Below are 19,090 nucleotides of genomic sequence, written 5' to 3' on the forward strand. Positions count from 1 at the left end.
TGGAGACACTGCACCTCTCTGGTATGAAGTCCAGCGCTATGATTGCGCAGCTGAGAACACTATCGTTGGACCCCAAACGACTTCACCAATTGAAAGCGCAGTCTACAGAGCACCAATCTCTTCACGTCTGAGCTCCGCGACTTCTGCTCACTGTTTTTCGACTGGGACTCCAGGTTTCAGTCTCCAAAAAGTAGCTTGGTTCCCGCCACAAAACTCTTGCACCAAATCCCTCAAAAGTTACTACAGTCTGCCAATGGCGTAATTGTTTTATTAGCAAAATGTCCCGCCAACAAAAGGAGAAACGTCAACATGCCAGTGATTCGTATGTCCCCCCATTTTCTCCAAAAAGCTTTCCGCTTAATGTCCTCCTGACGTCACTTTTATCTCCTCAATCGGTCTTCACACAGCCAACAGCTATCCTCACATTACAGGTACTGCTAGTTGCCGACTCTGCACTAACTTCCGAACCTTAAGTAGGTCAGAGCTGTTTCAAGTTTTTAGGAAAGCCAGGAGATGTTTATTTGCACACGTATTTCTTTCAACATGTTCCTAGTTCCTACCATTCAGTGCCAAAGTTCAGTTCTCTGGAACGAAAGCTTTTATCTTGGCCATCCTACAGACCATGCTATAAACTGCACTATATCCTAAACTCTTGTTCACCATTTGCCAAAGCAAGTTCCACGTGACGAGGCAGCTATACCCTCTCCTCTCCTCCCTATAGTTCTGCGAAAGCCGATGGGCCCACGACTCCCCATGGTTGAACCTTTGATGCAAGTACTCTGTCTCATATTCATTGCACTCCTCAGTTTTAAAGCTCGCCCACAGAGAAAGCAAACTGATAAGAACAGTACCATTTTAGATTACGGAAGGTTAAGAACAGCAAATGAAATCAGTTCATACATCTACATCTACATTTATACTCCGCAAGCCACCCAACGGTGTGTAGCGGACGGAACTTTACGTGCCACTGTCATTACCTCCAGTTGCGTATGGTTCGCGGGAAGAACGACTGCCGGAAAGCCTCCGTGCGCGCTCGCTTCTCTTTAATTTTGCATTCGTGATATCCTCGGGAGGTATAAGTAGGGGGAAGCAATATATTCGATACGTCAACCAGAAACGCACCCTCTCGAAACCTGGACAACAAGCTACACCGCGATGCAGAGCGCCTCTCTTGCAGAGTCTGCCACTTGAGTTTGCTAAACATCTCCGTAACGCCATCACGCTTACCAAATAACCCTGTGACGAAACGCGCCGCTCTTCTTTGGATCTTCTCTATCTCCTCTGTCAAACCGACCTGGTACGGATCCCACACTGATGAGCAGTACTCAAGTATAGGTCGAACGAGTTTTTTGTAAGCCACCTCCTTTGTTGATGGACTACATTTTCTAAGGACTCTCCCAATGAATCTCAACCTGGCACCCGCCTTACCAACAGTTAATTTTATATGATCATTCCACTTCAAATTGTTCCGTACGCATACTCCCAGGTATTTTACAGAAGTAATTGCTACCAGTGTTTGTTCTGCTATCGTATAATCATACAGTAAAGGATCCTTCCTTCTATGTATTCGCAATACATTACATTTGTCTATGTTAAGGGTCAGTTGCCACTCCCTGCACCAAGTGCGTATCCGCTGCAGATCTTCCTGCATTTCGCTGCAATTTTCTAATGCTCCAATTTCATCGCGAAAAGCCGCTGGAACTTTCGACACTATCTACTAGTTCATTTGTATATATTGTGAAAAGCAATGGTCCCATAACACTGCCCTGTGGCACGCCAGAGGTTACTTTAACGTCACAATCATCTAATTGGTTACACTGTCAACTCATAACTCTCGTTAAACTAATTCGGTTCCCTTTAGTTGCACCGTTAAAGGTAAATAAATCAAAACAGATGAGCTGAAAGACTGGCCGCCCTTCATAGTTACATTATAAAAAATTTCAGAATTTTGTCCCCTCTTGGAAAATTTCTGTGGACGCCTCTGTACCAGGGACCTTAATTCGACACACCAAAAAGGTATCTGCCAAAAATATATGAAGGGATTATGTCAATAGTGGCACAAGTCCATTTTTGTTCTTCATTTTCAGATACAGAGTCCTAAAGTTAAATGAGCGATGAAAAATCTGCAGTTGAGACACCAGAAATATTCAAGCATATGGCTTCTTGCTAGAGGTGAACCTTTCTTTCTGGTTGTTTGGATCATTAATTTCAGAAGCATTTTAGGCAGAAAAGTGGAGGTAATGGTTCAAATGGCTCTGAGCACTATGGGTCTTAACATTTGTGGTCATCAGTCCCCTAGAACTTAGAACTACTTAAACCTAACTAACCTAAGGACATCACACACATCCATGACCGAGGCAGGATTCGAACCTGCGACCGTATCGGTCACGCGGTTCCAGACTGAAGCGCCTAGAACCGCTCGGCCACAACGGCCGGCTGGAAGTAACCACTATTGAAATAAGCCCTTCATATGTGGATGCAGAGAGAAGTACCATGTTACTTGTGATCAGGGTGCGGCTGGTCCCGGCGGTGGTTCGAATACTCCCTCGGGCATTGTTGTGTGTGTTTGTCCTTATGATAATTTAGGTTAAGTAGTGTGTAGGCTTAGGGACTGATGACCTTAGCAGTTAAGTCACATAAGATTTCACACACATTTGTGATCAGGATATGAATGACTCACGGCCGTTGACTGTACACGCAATACAGCTTGGCCCTTTTGCAGTGGATGCTGGGAGTGTAAACACCCGTCTACCACCTAGTACAAAATGGGCAGGCACGACACTGGAATAAACGCACAGTGGTGCCTTTACTCACCATTTGTTAAGTTCATCTAGTGACTGTACATGGCTGTAATGGGGGTTTGTGTCATGCATGCCACGTTGGTGTCGTATGATGATGTAGGGAGCCGACCCTTCTCGAACAGTACCAAGGGGCCGCCCAGATCTGATTGGTGGATCACCACAGCAGTGTCACATGCCCTCATTCCATGAGGCATTGCGAGAAATTTGGAAATGAATCCAGGACATTGGCACAAATTTTAGCTCCTAGGTACTTTACAACACCACATCTCTTCCACTTGTTGGTGAAATACTGAAGGTAAAAATATCTTACATCACAGGTCAAGCACTACTACACAGGTGTAAGTTTCCGAAATGGGCAACAGTGGTGGATATCATAAAATCATGAACTTACCCCACAAAAGGACAAAACTTACCTCCCATTTTCCATAACGATTCACAGGGCAAGGTGGTGCAGTGGTTAAATAGTGGACTCGTATTCCGCAGAACGTAGGTTCAAATCCCCACTATTACACTTCTCATGTTTTACTTCCATCTCTAAAGGCAAGTGCCGAGATGGTTAGTTTGAAACGGAGTGGCTGATTGCCCTCTAAATCTACACAGCTGCTCTGTAATTCACACTACCTGGCAAAGGGTTCATAGAACCACCTTCACACTCTCTCTGTACTGTTCCACTCCGGAAAAGCACGTGGGAAAAATGAAGACTTAAATCTCTCCGTACAAGCTCTGATTTTTCTTATTTTATTATGGTGATAATTTCTCCCCATATAGGTTAGTCAGCCGTTTTAGTAAATCTGTTGCATCTTACAAGTGATCTTCCAACAAAACGCTATCTTCGGTCCACTTTCCTCACTACATTATCTGTACGATCGTTTCAATAGATCTTATTCGAAATTGTAATCCGTAGATATTTATATGTTTACCACTGTGTCAGTCGTTGGGGTCGATATACAAGTTGTATTATTCTTGAAGAATAATGTCTGTCAAGATCGTTGGTAATTCTTTTTATTAATATTACCGGTTTCGACAGATCTACGCTGTCATCATTGGATCAAACATCCCAAAGTGGCTCAGACATATACTGATCAGCTAAAACATTATGACCACTGCCAGTCGCGACGTTGGATGCCTCCTGGTGGCGTTGGGGGCACGTGACGCGGTAAAAGAGGTATACAAGCGGAGTGGAAACGGGTGGCTCATAAGCCTAGCGAAGATGTGGGTTCCAAATGAGGAAATCCATTGAGATAAACTACTTTTTCAAAGGGCAAGTTTATTATTAAGCAGAGCCTCTGAACGAGGACCTCTAAAATGGTGAAGCTGGTCGAATGTTCACGTGCTACTGTCGTGAGCATCTACTGAAAGAGGCAGGACAGTGAAATTATCACCAGGCGCTACATGGTTGGACGTCCACGACATTTCACAGAAAGTGGGGTTCCGAGGCTTTTCTGCTCTGTAAAGTAGGATAAATGGTGATCTGCGGCATCTCCGCCCAATGAGCTCACTGCTGATGCAGGCACAAGTGTTTCGGAGCACACCGTTCATCGCACATTGTAGAGCATGGTGCTCCGCAGCACACCGAGCCTAGGTGTTTACAGGTTGACCCAACTACATCGTCGATTACGACTGCAGTGGGTACGGCACCATCAGGATTCGATCGTCGATCAATGGAAATGTGACGACTCTTCGGGTGACTCACATTTTGTTACACTAGGTCGCTGGTCGTCTCCACAAACGCAGTCATCGAGGTGAACGGTAGCTAGAAACCTGCAACGGCCACGGACACAGGCTGGGTAGGAGCAGTATTATCCTACAGGAGACATTCTGCTGCGCTTGCGCGGGACCTGTGGTGGTAATCGAAGACAGGCTGCGAACCACTTGCATCCCTTCATGCTTCAAGTCTTCCCCGACGGCGATCTCATTTGTCAGTAGTACAACTGTCCGTGTCTCGGAACCAGAACCATGCTACAGAGGCTTGGGAAGCATTATAGTGCAGTCACGTTGATGTCTCGGCGACCAAATTCGTTTAATGTGGGCCAAAATCGTATGGAACCCACCTGGGTCGCTAAAGGCCACCGTCACCGCATACGCAAATCAGCAGCCCATTATGTACGCGAATTACATGACCTGTGCATAGACATATAGAGCCACATGTTTCCAGTCAAACCAACCGACAAACTGTCGCATCCCTGCTACGCATAATCAGTTGTGTATTTCGTTCCAAAGACAGACAAACAAGCTATTAAGCAGGTGGACATAATGTTTTGGCTCATCAGTGTATATGATGTAACTACTAGTAATCAAAACCTCCTCGGTCCCGGTCTCTAACCCTGCTACAGTAGTGGGACAACCTTCGCATCAAGACACACTGCATTGTTCCCAAATTTATTCAAGATGGCGGTAATGACGCTATCCAAGATGGCGGCATGTAGACTTGCCACATCGCATCACGTTATTCATTATGGCGGATTTTGGCGGGAGACTAGGCCAATTGTGCTACGTCCACTAACCTAACCTCAAGAAAAATGGCGGGAAGTTTGAATTTTGGCGGGAAAATAGACCAACTGTGCTACCTCCACTAACCTAAGCCTCCAGGAGAAAAAATGGTGCGAAGTTTGAATTCCAACAGGATAATGCATGCAAAAACCGTACTTATCTTTATTATTATTATTATTGATTATCATTCATTAACATTCATTGTAATTTATTAATATTTATTATCATTTATTATTTGTCGTATCGGCCGCCGCACAGCAGCCGTCAACTCGGCGTGGCGTGCTACAAGACGCGCGGCACACAGCGAGTGCCGCTGGCGCCGCACACGTCAACAACTGGCGCAAGTGAACGCGTCGTCGCGGGGTTAGCGGCAGCGTACACACCACTATCGATACGCATTACACTGGCGGCGCTGCCCTTGCCACCAAGTGAGCAACCGTATAAGGGTGCCATCTACCAACACTCTGATTGGCCGGACCTGCGGATTTAAGCGAGCTCCCTGAGCCCGTTTAACCAGTTCAATCTTCGCCAATGACTGTGTTACTACCCGGCTGCTGGACTCAAGACGACCGAACCGTACTGTGCCTCCCTCGCTGGAAACTTGCGACGCGCCGGCATCGACTGGATGGCAGTGGTTTGGACTTGTATTCTCTACTAGTGACTCTTGATTTGTCCTTGGCGCTACAGCCAGCGAAGTGTTGTGTAGTCGAACTTAAGTTTTGTTTTGAGTGACAGAAGGTCAAATAAATTTGGTTATCACGGAATGTTTGTTGTGTTATAGTGTGGACGTAACATTATTATTTATCATTATTGACCTGCCTCCACTTGAAAATTCCCTCCAAAATCAAATTCCAACACGATAATGGCTGCAAAATCTTACTTTTGTTTATTATTATTCATTATCATTAGCTAACATTCATTATCATTCATTGTCATTCATTATCATTTATTATCATTCATTATCATTTATTATTATTATTATCATAGGCCTACCTCCGCTAGAAAATTGCGCCAAATTCAATTTCCAACACGATAATGACTCGAATACTGTGCTTCTATTTATTATTATCATTTATTATTTATTCAAGATGTCCGATTTTCTCGGCAAGAAAGCAATTTTCCTTACATGCATAACAAAAATCTATCACAAGTTCAAATCCCAACACCATAATTGATCACACGTACGAACTTTCTCCGTCACTTATCTTTTTTCACTGGTAGCCTATCATAATCGTGTCAAATAATAAACGGCTCTTATAGTAACGTAAGTCACGTCCTTTGATTTTGCAGGGGGGGAAGCGACTGAAGGCTTTATTTCAAGCAGTGCAGTCATCACTTGTTCTCCAACACAGTCAGCACACACATCTTTCATATCGCAGTGCAGTCACCACGACGTCTGCGCTCCAGCTGAATTAGTGCAATTCCTCGCCACCCCCTGGCCAGCACGCGGAGACACTGCCGACGCCTGCCACGTGAGGCGGCCGCCCGCGCTGGACTGCCGGTACGCTGGAGGCGAGCCCAGCGATCGCTCCCACGTCGTAAACATGTTTTCGCTGGACACGCTGGAACTTACCGAGTTTGACGTCACAGCGGTCCCTTGTCCGTCCACCACGTGTATTCGTCGCCTCCGCACGTTTCACGCCGAAATTGTTTGCCTCGGAGCTGAATCACACAACGGTCGGCTGTTCCCTGCCACACTTTTGGCGCCAAAGTTGTTTTAATGGGCCCGTTCAAACCTGTCGATGCCGACCACTCACCGTCCACCACGTGTCCCTGTGTGAGCGAGAACGCAGTGATACACTTTCGTCGTCAAAGTTTGCTCGACAGTGGAATCCGCCATGACTATATAACAGCACGTTTGGACCGCACTAGAACGCTCGCTAATTGACTCTCTCGCGCGCGCACGTAATAATTGTACAATCGCTGCGCCGCCGCCGCCCCGCTTACGTCACACACCCTCCATACATGCGACAGACCTAGTCTTCTGTAAATACCTAAGTACTTAATTCCATTTCGTTTTTAATCATATTAAATAATTCAATTTACAATTTCATATATGTATGCAAAGGTGTTCAACTACCTAATTTCAACTACTTTTCGAGGACCAGACAGCCACCTCTTCCTAGGAACCAGCGCCGTGTGTGAATTCTGACAGTAAAGAAAGGCCACTTCTGCTTTCTCTACCAACCTAACAAAATTTGTTGGAAAGAAAGGGCACTTGTACGAACCTCAGCCGCCGACCGCCACTTCCTCCTAGGAACCAGCGCCAAGTTTGAAATCTGCCAGTAAACAAATCTCACTTGCGCTCCCGCCACCAACCTAAGAAAATTGTTGCAAACGAAGCTCATCACCACTAAACTACGCCACTAGCACTCAACCTCTTCCTACACGTTTCGGGTAAAAGGACTCACCCTGCACTAGGCCCATGGATGGAGGATCCAATTTAGTTTATTTAGGAATGGAGTATATGTATCACACCGGCATGTTCCACACCATACAGACCTACAAAACACTCCTACATAACTCATTTATAATGCTCTAGACACACACTTGCTAATTGTAAACAGTTAACAATAACTCATAGCATGGCTAGAGACATGTGAACCGCTCATAAATAATACAAAACGTTTACGTCCAAATAGCCAAACAACTGCTAATTTTCGGAAATAATTTCAGTCCATTGGCTGATGGAAGGAGGAACGAGTGTACTTTAATTATTTGGCGCATATCTTTTTGAAACTTTTGCTTCTCATAGGTTTCGATATGTAAGGCTGACCTAAGGCATGTACAGAACTCCAGTAGTGCACTACATTTGTCAACACACCAAGATATTCATACCAATCCAGACCTGTAACTCCTATAAAGATAAATTTGTCCAGTTATTTGTCGACTCACTCACAGTCTGACCAGATTGCCGTTATTGCACAAAAACCGCTCAGACTGCGCTGCGCTGCTCGGGGAAGTAAGGAAGGACTGCACTCTATTTATTTCAAGCCCTTTCATTTACTCGTGGAGTATATTTGTCACAAAACGCCCGCACTGATCCGACTGTGGTCATCTGACACAGGCAACAAATACGTAAACAACTCCTAATTTCACCACACAATAGCAAACAGCTCTTAAATAATGCAGTGCACAATATCCGCAGACGAGCTCTGTACTCTTAAACTATCCAAATAAAGCACAGCACAGTGCACAGACATGCTCGCAAAATAGTGCAACAGACGCGCCCAAACACCCCCAGCTGCCAAACCGACCAAAAGTCTCTGCTCGGTCCCCCCCAAACATGACTGCAACACAGTCGGATTCGCGCCTATCACCGGACAAATTGATATCGCCTATGTACCTTAGATTACGCTCCAAGGCAGGCGGGAGAGAGGGTTCCAGAGCCTCCACCCAAGTTGCTTCCGCGCTCGCCCGTGACAGCCAACCAGAAAGGGCAATTCAAGCGCCATAATCTCTGAAAACCGTACTTCTATTTATTATTATTATCATTATTTATGATTTATTATTATTTATTCAAGATGGTCAATTTTTGCGGCAAGAAAGTCAATTCCCTTACATCCATAACAAAAAATCTCTCACAAATTCAAATTCAAACACGATAATCTGTCACACCTACGAAAAAAAAAGAGATCAATTGGGGCCATGTGCACTAACCTAAGATCACGTCATCCTACGAAGTTGGATAGTCATGTTCGGCGTCTAGGTGATGTGAATTTCTCAGGTGTTAGGTGTGAATGTGGCTGTCATCAAGTCATGATTGAGGGTTAGAACAGAGACCTTTGAGTGAATTGAGAGCTGTCGGACGTGTGACTTAGTGTGGGACAGGTTCAACGCGCGTCTGTTGAGTTATTTTGCTATACGTTATTTGGGCAGATTACGAGTACTGATGATGTTTAATGTTATGTGTACTGCATTATGTAGGAGCAGTTTGATATTGTGCACTGAAATTAGGTGTTGTTTGCGTGTCTGCCGACTGTGCAATATGACACCAGGTCCGTCAGAGCGAGTGTTTTTTGTTTGAGAGTAATAGATATACTCGATGACTAAATAAAATGTAAGTTAAGTATTGTGGGACGACATAGAATATGAGAGAGTTGGTTATTATTTTTTCTACTTGGTGGTTTCGTTAGATCGAATTGCTGAGGCAAGTAGCTACGAGAGCGCGAGGGATGTGATTGCAGCATATCTCCATCTCTCAGCGGTTATCTACAGGTGGGGCGAGCGATGTTCTCGGCTTAGGTACTGGGGGTGTGCTCTGGCCATGTCCTAGACCGTGTGGATTGAACAACAGTATTCGGGTCATAGTTTAGCTAGAATATTTACAGGGCAGTATGTCCGACGTGAGTATAAAGGTCCAGGCTGTGACGTGTGCGGTCTCGCGCTCGAGGTGTGTGAGAGAGGCAAAGCAGACGATTTTGAATCATCACAGGTAACTTAGGTAGTGGCTTCGTTTGCTACAATTTTCTTGTGTTCATAGCGAAACACGAACTGACCATCAGAATTCAAACTTGGCTTATTTGTATAGAAAGAATGTGATATACGTTAATATAGGTTGGTGCACGTTAGTAAACGGCAGTACACATTAGTACATGTTAGCCGACGAACATGGGTCGGTAAGAGGCCGTGGTGGTTGGTAGGGTTGTAAGGTGTCAGGCGAATCCAACACCATCCATGAAAACCCTGACATCATAGGAAATCCGGCAGTATGTCACATAGCTCCGAATAAATTCTGACATTAAATTAACCAAAGTAATACAATCAACGAGTGAGCAAATGGAATACCACAGACTAACACAAGAACGCCTAAATGCATGACATACCTTCACACCGTGAAACAAACGCAGTTCCGAGGGAAGAAACGAGAACAGAAGCCGAGAGCAGAACCGTGTTAATCTACAAGGCCCTACGATAAGGGACGGACACCCACATCGTCGGCTGACCGCCAGGACCACCCCCCAGCACATGTTTAAAGATAGAGCCCTCCAGAAGAACAGTATAGATCTTATGATAACACATAAAAGGCCACACAAGCTGCAATTTTTAGCGTGAGACTTTTTCACGTCTCTGTTACATTGCAAACGTTAAAAACATTGCCCCACCACGAAAAGTATAACGTTTCTCATTGGATAGACAGAAGTTTTGTAGGCGGAGCTTAAGGTTAACATTGAGACCCTGATTGGTCAGTTGAAAACACAGCCAGATAGCTTTTTTAAACCAACTTCGGTTTATTGTAGTAAGGATAAGTTAGGAGAGAGTTGCTTCCGAGATGGCGAGCTGTGTGGAGCTGCGCTGCTCGCCGCCCCCTGATGCTGCCTAAACACCATCAAGGTAATGAACGCGCGTGATGCCCCACATAACAGAGCATAACACTTCACTCAGAACTGCAGAAGTCTCATCTGTTACATCCCCTTTTTACGTAATACTAGTGTCGATTGTCAATTAAATATCATGGTGTTCACATTTGCTACTTGAAGTAAAAATCTGAAACGCGATGATTTTTCTGTTATATAATTATTGAGAAGCCACATCAGCCACTGTAACTTACGACAAGTTAAATAAGTAATTAGATTATAGATGTGATATGGCATAGGTCATCCTTCGATCCATTGTAGAACTTGGAAACACATTCAGGCAATATTCGTTTTTGTTGAACGCAGTTGCTTTTTATCACCCTGTATTAAAATATTTCCTTTTAGCAATAGTGCAATTTATAAACAATGTTTTGTGAGTAGAATAAAATTTCCAATGGTAAACTTAACTGCTTTTTCGACGTTATTTTACCAGCTAACTAAAAATAGAAAAGCCTTGAACCCTTTCTACTAAATTTAGTTAATATTAAGATTCTTTTACAGGGAGTGCAGTGGAGCTGACGCTGAAATCATTAAGTATTTGATTATATCATTGCTAGCCTCACTGAACTCTTCTGAACTCTACATGTCATGTGTGGTCTGGCGTCTCCTTACCAGCAACAGATCCCTGGTTCAAACTAGTCAATTCCCTAAAAAAACATGCTCAGAGCGCCGTTGCGCGAAAGTGGTAGGGAGACACGACTTAGATCTAACAGACACCACGCAGAATGTTAAAGAATGACGACCCAGCCAGGATGGTAAAATACCATGATTGAAGGTCGACCTCATGCCTAACTAGGTCAGAAAAATATCCTGTTGAAAAATTTTCGTAACAAAAATTTTTTTCTTAAAGTTATACATAGTCGAAAACAGTAGCTGCAGCGATAGATAGCAAGAAAGTATTCAATAGAAAGTAAGACATTCTGTCAGAGACAATAGCAAAATTAAGTTGAGAATTTTAATATCGTTAGAATTTAGTTTTCTCTCCAATGCAAGTGCACAGGTGGCGGATACACCGTTGACAAGTTGGTTCTGACCCAACTAGTAAGTGAATGGATTGTCAGTTTTGGGTATAATAAGTGTCATGTCGTGTGAGCAAAAAGTTTATGAAACGCGTGAGATTGTATGAGCGCATGTTGACGTGAAGTAGGGCGCGTGAATTGCTTTTAAAACAGAAAATAAGGGATTCGGAAAGATTAGCAATGGCAGATCGAGACACTGACCGAATTGAGGTAGAGACCCAGCATGAAGATGGACAGTGAATAGAGGATAGTACAACAGACGATGCAGTATCACGAGAAATGGGACAGATAACGCAACATAACGAGGATAATGTACGCCAAGGCATAGAAAACGTAGGTCAGCATACGACAGAGGAGCAGGAAAGTAGAGAGACAGTCGATGAGGATTCTAACTTGCGTCTTGAATACATAGACCCATAGTACAAGTAATCAGATCTCCCTCACAACAGAGTACAAGGAATTCGAGCAGAAACGTGTCACCGCACAGTTCAATGCAATCGGTTGCGAACCAACACTTGGGCGAAACACAGAGCGTAGGACGTCGGAAGAAAACGCAATAGGACCCACCAATCTGGCAAAATTATTACAACAAATTACGGAAACCATGACAAGGCAAAATAAAGAAATAGCGAACCGAATTCAAATTCAGAATGCAGAAACCACGAGACAAATGCGTGAGATTAAAGAACAAAACAAAAAAAATTCATTTACACCTAAGTCATATTGAAGACGAGGCAAAAGAATCTCGAGAAGTGATAGGAAACTTAATAAAAGGTCACAATCAATTGAGAACAGACATTGACAAGGTAGAAGCGGACGTACAAACATTGCGTAATGACACTCAGGACGAGATCAAAACATTACGTAACAACACTCAGGGAGAAGTCAAGAAACTAGAGAAACAGATAAACGTAATTACTAGACAAGCAGCAGGTACAGTGCGTGAAATTGTTGAAAACAATGTGTTACACAAACGTATCACAAAAGCAGCGCTGAAAAGATATGGTAATCGCATAGTCAAAATAGAAGCGCAAACGAAGCAACAATTTCAGAAATTGCGAACAGAGTTGTTGCAAACCATTGAAGAGCGTAGTGAACAGGATCGAACAAGCACTGAGTCTGCAACCACATCCGTATCTGTAACAGCACCGGAAAAACAAGCAACTAACGAATATATTACGCATTTGCGATTCCAATCACAGGCGGAAAGTAACATACGTGAAATCAGACAGCCTGCACAGCAACAAACACGTTTCGAAATTCTTGATGAACAAACGGCACCACAAACACATGCAGAACCACAAATGTATGTTTCAAGACAGTCTGGATCGTGCAATGAAGCGGCAAGGTAAGCCAGACAAGATACCGAACCAATACGTGACAATGGAAAGCCAGGTCGCGAAGAGTACAGTGCAATGCATTCAGCTACACGTTCACAACCGACGGAAGAAAATTATTGCGTATCAATCAACGATACTACGCAAGGGTAGGCGAAAGTTACAGTGGACAATATCCAATGGATCTACCACAACCGGAAAACCGGAAAGAACGACGGGAAAAATGATCAGAAACAAAAGTGGCGAAGAATCGCGAATTTCATATGGAACTATGACGAAGTACGACAACGATCATTTCCTCACAGTCAGAAAATTTCAACACTTTCGAGAAGGAAACTCATTACATCCACGAACTTTTATTGATCAATTCCGAGTAGGATTACCAGAACACTGGACGCTAGCACACAAATTAGACTTTATATGTGCACACATGTCAGGAACAGTCGCAGAAACCATGCAGAATGTTGCAGCGACATGCCGATCGTACGAAGATTTCAGAGAGAAGTTTCTCTCACGATATTGGTCCAGCGAAGCACAGAACAGAGTGAAGTACGAATTATTACAGAACCCATATTTTGAAAATTCAGGAGAGAAGAGTCCCGTGAAATATTTCGAAGTAATGGCAAAGAAAAATCAATGCTTAGATGTACCACGCAGTGACAGAGAGTTGATTAAATTGTGCGCGATGAAGTTACCATTGAAATACCAGAAATCATTAGTAGGTCGCCGAGGCAATGACGTCGAAGTATTTAAAGGAATTCTAAAGGAACTAGAGTTTATACACTCCTGGAAATTGAAATAAGAACACCGTGAATTCATTGTCCCAGGAAGGGGAAACTTTATTGACACATTCCTGGGGTCAGATACATCACATGATCACACTGACAGAACCACAGGCACATAGACACAGGCAACAGAGCATGCACAATGTCGGCACTAGTACAGTGTATATCCACCTTTCGCAGCAATGCAGGCTGCTATTCTCCCATGGAGACGATCGTAGAGATGCTGGATGTAGTCCTGTGGATCGGCTTGCCATGCCATTTCCACCTGGCGCCTCAGTTGGACCAGCGTTCGTGCTGGACGTGCAGACCGCGTGAGACGACGCTTCATCCAGTCCCAAACATGCTCAATGGGGGACAGATCCGGAGATCTTGCTGGCCAGGGTAGTTGACTTACACCTTCTAGAACACGTTGGGTGGCACGGGATACATGCGGACGTGCATTGTCCTGTTGGAACAGCAAGTTCCCTTGCCGGTCTAGGAATGGTAGAACGATGGGTTCGATGACGGTTTGGATGTACCGTGCACTATTCAGTGTCCCCTCGACGATCACCAGTGGTGTACGGCCAGTGTAGGAGATCGCTCCCCACGCCGTGATGCCGGGTGTTGGCCCTGTGTGCTTCGGGCGTATGCAGTCCTGATTGTGGCGCTCACCTGCACGGCGCCAAACACGCATACGACCATCATTGGCACCAAGGCAGAAGCGACTCTCATCGCTGAAGACGACACGTCTCCATTCGTCCCTCCATTCACGCCTGTCGCGACACCACTGGAGGCGGGCTGCACGATGTTGGGTTGGGGCGTGAGCGGAAGACGGCCTAACGGTGTGCGGGACCGTAGCCCAGCTTCATGGAGACGGTTGCGAATGGTCCTCGCCGATACCCCAGGAGCAACAGTGTCCCTAATTTGCTGGGAAGTGGCGGTGCGGTCCCCTACGGCACTGCGTAGGATCCTACGGTCTTGGCGTGCATCCGTGCGTCGCTGCGGTCCGGTCCCAGGTCGACGGGCACGTGCAGCTTCCGCCGACCACTGGCGACAACATCGATGTACTGTGGAGACCTCACGCCCCACGTGTTGAGCAATTCAGTGGTACGTCCACCCGGCCTCCCGCATGCCCACTATACGCCCTCACTCAAAGTCCGTCAACTGCACATACGGTTCACGTCCACGCTGTCGCGGCATGCTACCAGTGTTAAAGACTGCGATGGAGCTCCGTATGCCACGGCAAACTGGCTGACACTGACGGCGGCGGTGCACAAATGCTGCGCAGCTAGCGCCATTCGACGGCCAACACCGCGGTTCCTGGTGTGTCCGCTGTGCCGTGCGTGTGATCATTGCTTGTACAGCCCTCTCGCAGTGTCCGGAGCAAGTATGGTGGGTCTGACACACCGGTGTCAATGTGTTCTTTTTTCCATTTCCAGGAGTGTATTTTCGGAAGATGACGCAAGAAAAAGACGAAGCGCACCTGAAAACGAAATCAAAAAGCAGTCGAATCCACAAGACACAGTACGAAGAAACAGTAATTACGAACCACGTGATAACTTCGCACCAAGAAACGACAACAGATTTCAACAAAAAAAACGGTTGTGGATTTAGAAGAGAATACGGCAATAACTATAATTAACCCAGGAACGGCAACAACTATTACAGAGGGAACAATGACAACCGGAACGGGTATTGAAAAACCAACAGACCGACTAATTATCAACAAAGAAACCAATATCAACAACGGAGCAAGAAAAGAGAATACAGATGGAAGAGGTGGAGGTAAGATCACCAAACCCCGAAAATCGTTCGAATTGACAGCTAAGCGCCCATACCAAAGAGAATGGCCGGCCGAAGTGGCCGTGCGGTTAAAGGCGCTGCAGTCTGGAACCGCAAGACCGCTACGGTCGCAGGTTCGAATCCTGCCTCGGGCATGGATGTTTGTGATGTCCTTAGGTTAGTTCGGTTTAACTAGTTCTAAGTTCTAGGGGACTAATGACCTCAGCAGTTGAGTCCCATAGTGCTCAGAGCCATTTGAACCAACCAAAGAGAATGACGCACCGACCCAGGATAATTGCAGCACCTTGAACAGAGAGGTAAATACCTTATCACGAGAAGAGAAGAAGGAAGAAACAAAACCGCAGGGACCAGATGAAAACGAAGACAAGAAAATAACAATATCGTGTTGGGACGAAATTAATTTGGAGAATACTAACGAGGAAAATGAATTACCAGAGGCATGCACAACGAATGTAGGAGGAAAGGACGAAGTAATGAGTATTGCAGAGCTATTTGAGGTAGAAACCAGGGAAAGCGAATTCAATGAGGATAATGCGCAGTCGACAGAAGTTGAAAATAAGTTACTAGTGCGCACACAAACCAATGTACATAATGAAGGAAGTTATGAAGCGACAATTAGAGCATTTAGATGCGACTATGTGGAAGTAGCGACGAAGAAGGAGAAGATAGACGAAGATGAGGAAAAAGTAGAGGATGTTGAAGCAAGCGTAAATGAAGGAAGAAATAGAGAAGAGGAAATAAAAGAGAGAGAGGTAGCAGTCGAAGCTTATCCTACAGAAAATTCGAATTCACTGGGGAAAGTCCTGAAAAGACTCATGTATGATTCAGTGGAGGATTCGTTGATGCAAGAAGAAGAAGAACAGAACCAACCCTTTCAAATTCAACCAATTGTGAAGGCCATGGTAAGGCATATCCAAGTCAATATTGTAATAGATAGTGGAAGTGAACTGTCCGTGATCTCAGATAATTTATTCAAGCAATGTAATGCCAATGAGGAATTGCCAGTTATGAAAACACGTAAGTTAAAGTAAGAGGTCCTATTAGAAACAATACCGCGGAAGTTACGAGACAAACAAGGTTACCTCTTTCGTGCCAAGGTCAAAAGATCGAAGCCAACTTCCTGATTATACCTAAACTAACTGTAGATTTGATTATAGTTGCAGATTTTTTAAATGAGAGACGAGCGATAATAGATATGGGGAAATGTAGCGTAACATTCGGGAATGTCACACTTCTCTTTGAGAAAAAGCTCAAATTAGACGAAATACCAGTTATAAACAAACAATTAAGAATGACACGAGATAAAGAGGATGAAGAATTAGAATGGTATGCACAAAAGGCGGAATCGCCTCAACTCATGTTAGAAGTCCACAAAGAAATCGACAAGAAAACTGCAAGAAATTGAAGGTATTTCGGAACACAGTAAAAGAGAATTAGAGGGTATTTTACGAGATAAAGCAGAAGTATTTTTACCTAAGACTGGCAGTATTAAACACTTTCAGTACAAGAAGTTCAAGTAAATATTCAGCACAATATTTCAAGTTTATGTTGCAGATAAGATCGTCAGGAGAAAGAAGAATGAAGAGAGAGGAAGCTGGGGAAAAGAAAGTAGTTTCAATAAAAACAAGAACAAAAATAACACCAATAGTAGCATAGATTAAGGTGAAGGGATAAAGTGTAGATAGTCTAACAGCATGAAATACTAAAATGCTATACACCACAACACTACACAAAAATAAAATAAAAAACGAATTTGAGGATTCTTGTAGAAGTTAAGACTCAAAATATCTTAGAATTGTAACATGGAAAGGGCGCCGAAATTTGTAAAGCTCTTTAAAAAGGCGTAAAGCAATGTAGGTACTAGACATATGTTAGATGATTATAAGTAAAACTTTTTGTAAGAGACATTGTAAAAACTCCAGCAAGAAGCAAATGCAATGACCCACAAGTTGCAACGAGAGAAGTATCAAGAAAGAAAAGGATGTAATTAGCAAGACACAATTCCTCCAAGGCAGAAGCGTTGAGAGAAGGGAAAGGACAGCGAGACCAACAAAGGGCACTTATATCCGAAGTCAGCAGTAAATCTACTGTTAAAAAGGACCCGTGCAGGGACAGACAAGCAAACACCGGGCTTTCGCCGCTCGTAAACCCCAGGACACCCCGACTCGGCGGAGCGAGCAAAAAACGGCCCGACGAGAAGACAGCTTGGGCAAGCCACCACTGGCAAAAAAAATATATGTAAAAGTCACACTACTGCTATTAAACAGAACGCTGATGCACGAAACTGAAGAAAACTTCCACAAAGTAGAACTGACACATCCAAACAATTTATCAAACTGTTACTAAGAGAGGAACTTCAAAGCGACTAGTTATCAATAAATATTCCCATATCCTGCCCAGAGAAGAACCAAGAATCAAGTAAGAAGCAGAGATAAAGCAGGAAGAACAGAAGTTGAAGATTCGCAAGATTGAGACCAAGAAAGAAGATGGGTGAAGATTAGACGACATACCTTCCCAAATCCCTATCCTATTGTAAACTAGTCGTCTGTGAAGTATTACAACGAAAAACGACCGCTTTCAGCGACACATAACGATGACTTTCACGCATACAAAGCCAGTAAACCATGAGATTCTGCACTCACTTCGCCATTCCACTATGGGACCTCCACAACAGCAACACACTGTTGCAAAGCCAACAAGGAACGATGAACGAAGCTGTACATCAAATACTCCATCTCGCTCGAGCCCATCACCTGTGTGCAAAAACATTCGCCAACCTCATGCTTAAACATTCATAGGGTTGTGTGAATGTGTGAAATCAAATTATGTGATGTAGGAATTGTGCAAAAGAAATGTGTGAAAAACTAAATAAGTTAACCACACCACACAGCTAATAAATGACATAACAACAGTCATTGACTAAGGACTTAAGTAAAAATAGACTATCGATAAAAATAAGTCATTAGTTCTGAAATGTACAGTGTATAAAGAACAAAAGTAAGGCATAATAAACACTAAAACTATATGCCGCTATTTTCTCTGCATAAAAATAAAGGAATAACTATATGTTATGTATTTTCTCCTTATAAAAACAAATAATAAAAAATTATCTTGTTGGATGTTTTCCCTTTTTAACATTTGTACCATTTGTTAGGATAATATCTCAGTACTTGTGTATGTATATTTCTTTGTCAAAGCAACTCTTGGAAATAATTCTTATTTGTTAGTGTAACAATGTTGAAATGAGTGTCTAGAAACAAAAACATTTTACTTGTACATGATATTTAGAAAACGTGTTAGGAATAGTTTTTACTTAGTTACTACATCTATAAAAAAAATATTTCTAAGAAAATCGATGTGAAAGACTCCTCTCTTTCGATAACAAACTTCTTAAAAAACAAATTTCACACTCAAATAAAGAAAGAAAATAATTAAAAATTAATATTGATAATAGCATAAAAATATTCTTCTCTTGTCAATATAATCATATTTTTGAGAATAATGTGGAAGAATATAAAA

Source organism: Schistocerca americana, chromosome 4, assembly GCF_021461395.2.
Source record: "Schistocerca americana isolate TAMUIC-IGC-003095 chromosome 4, iqSchAmer2.1, whole genome shotgun sequence".
Lineage (NCBI taxonomy): Eukaryota > Metazoa > Arthropoda > Insecta > Orthoptera > Acrididae > Schistocerca > Schistocerca americana.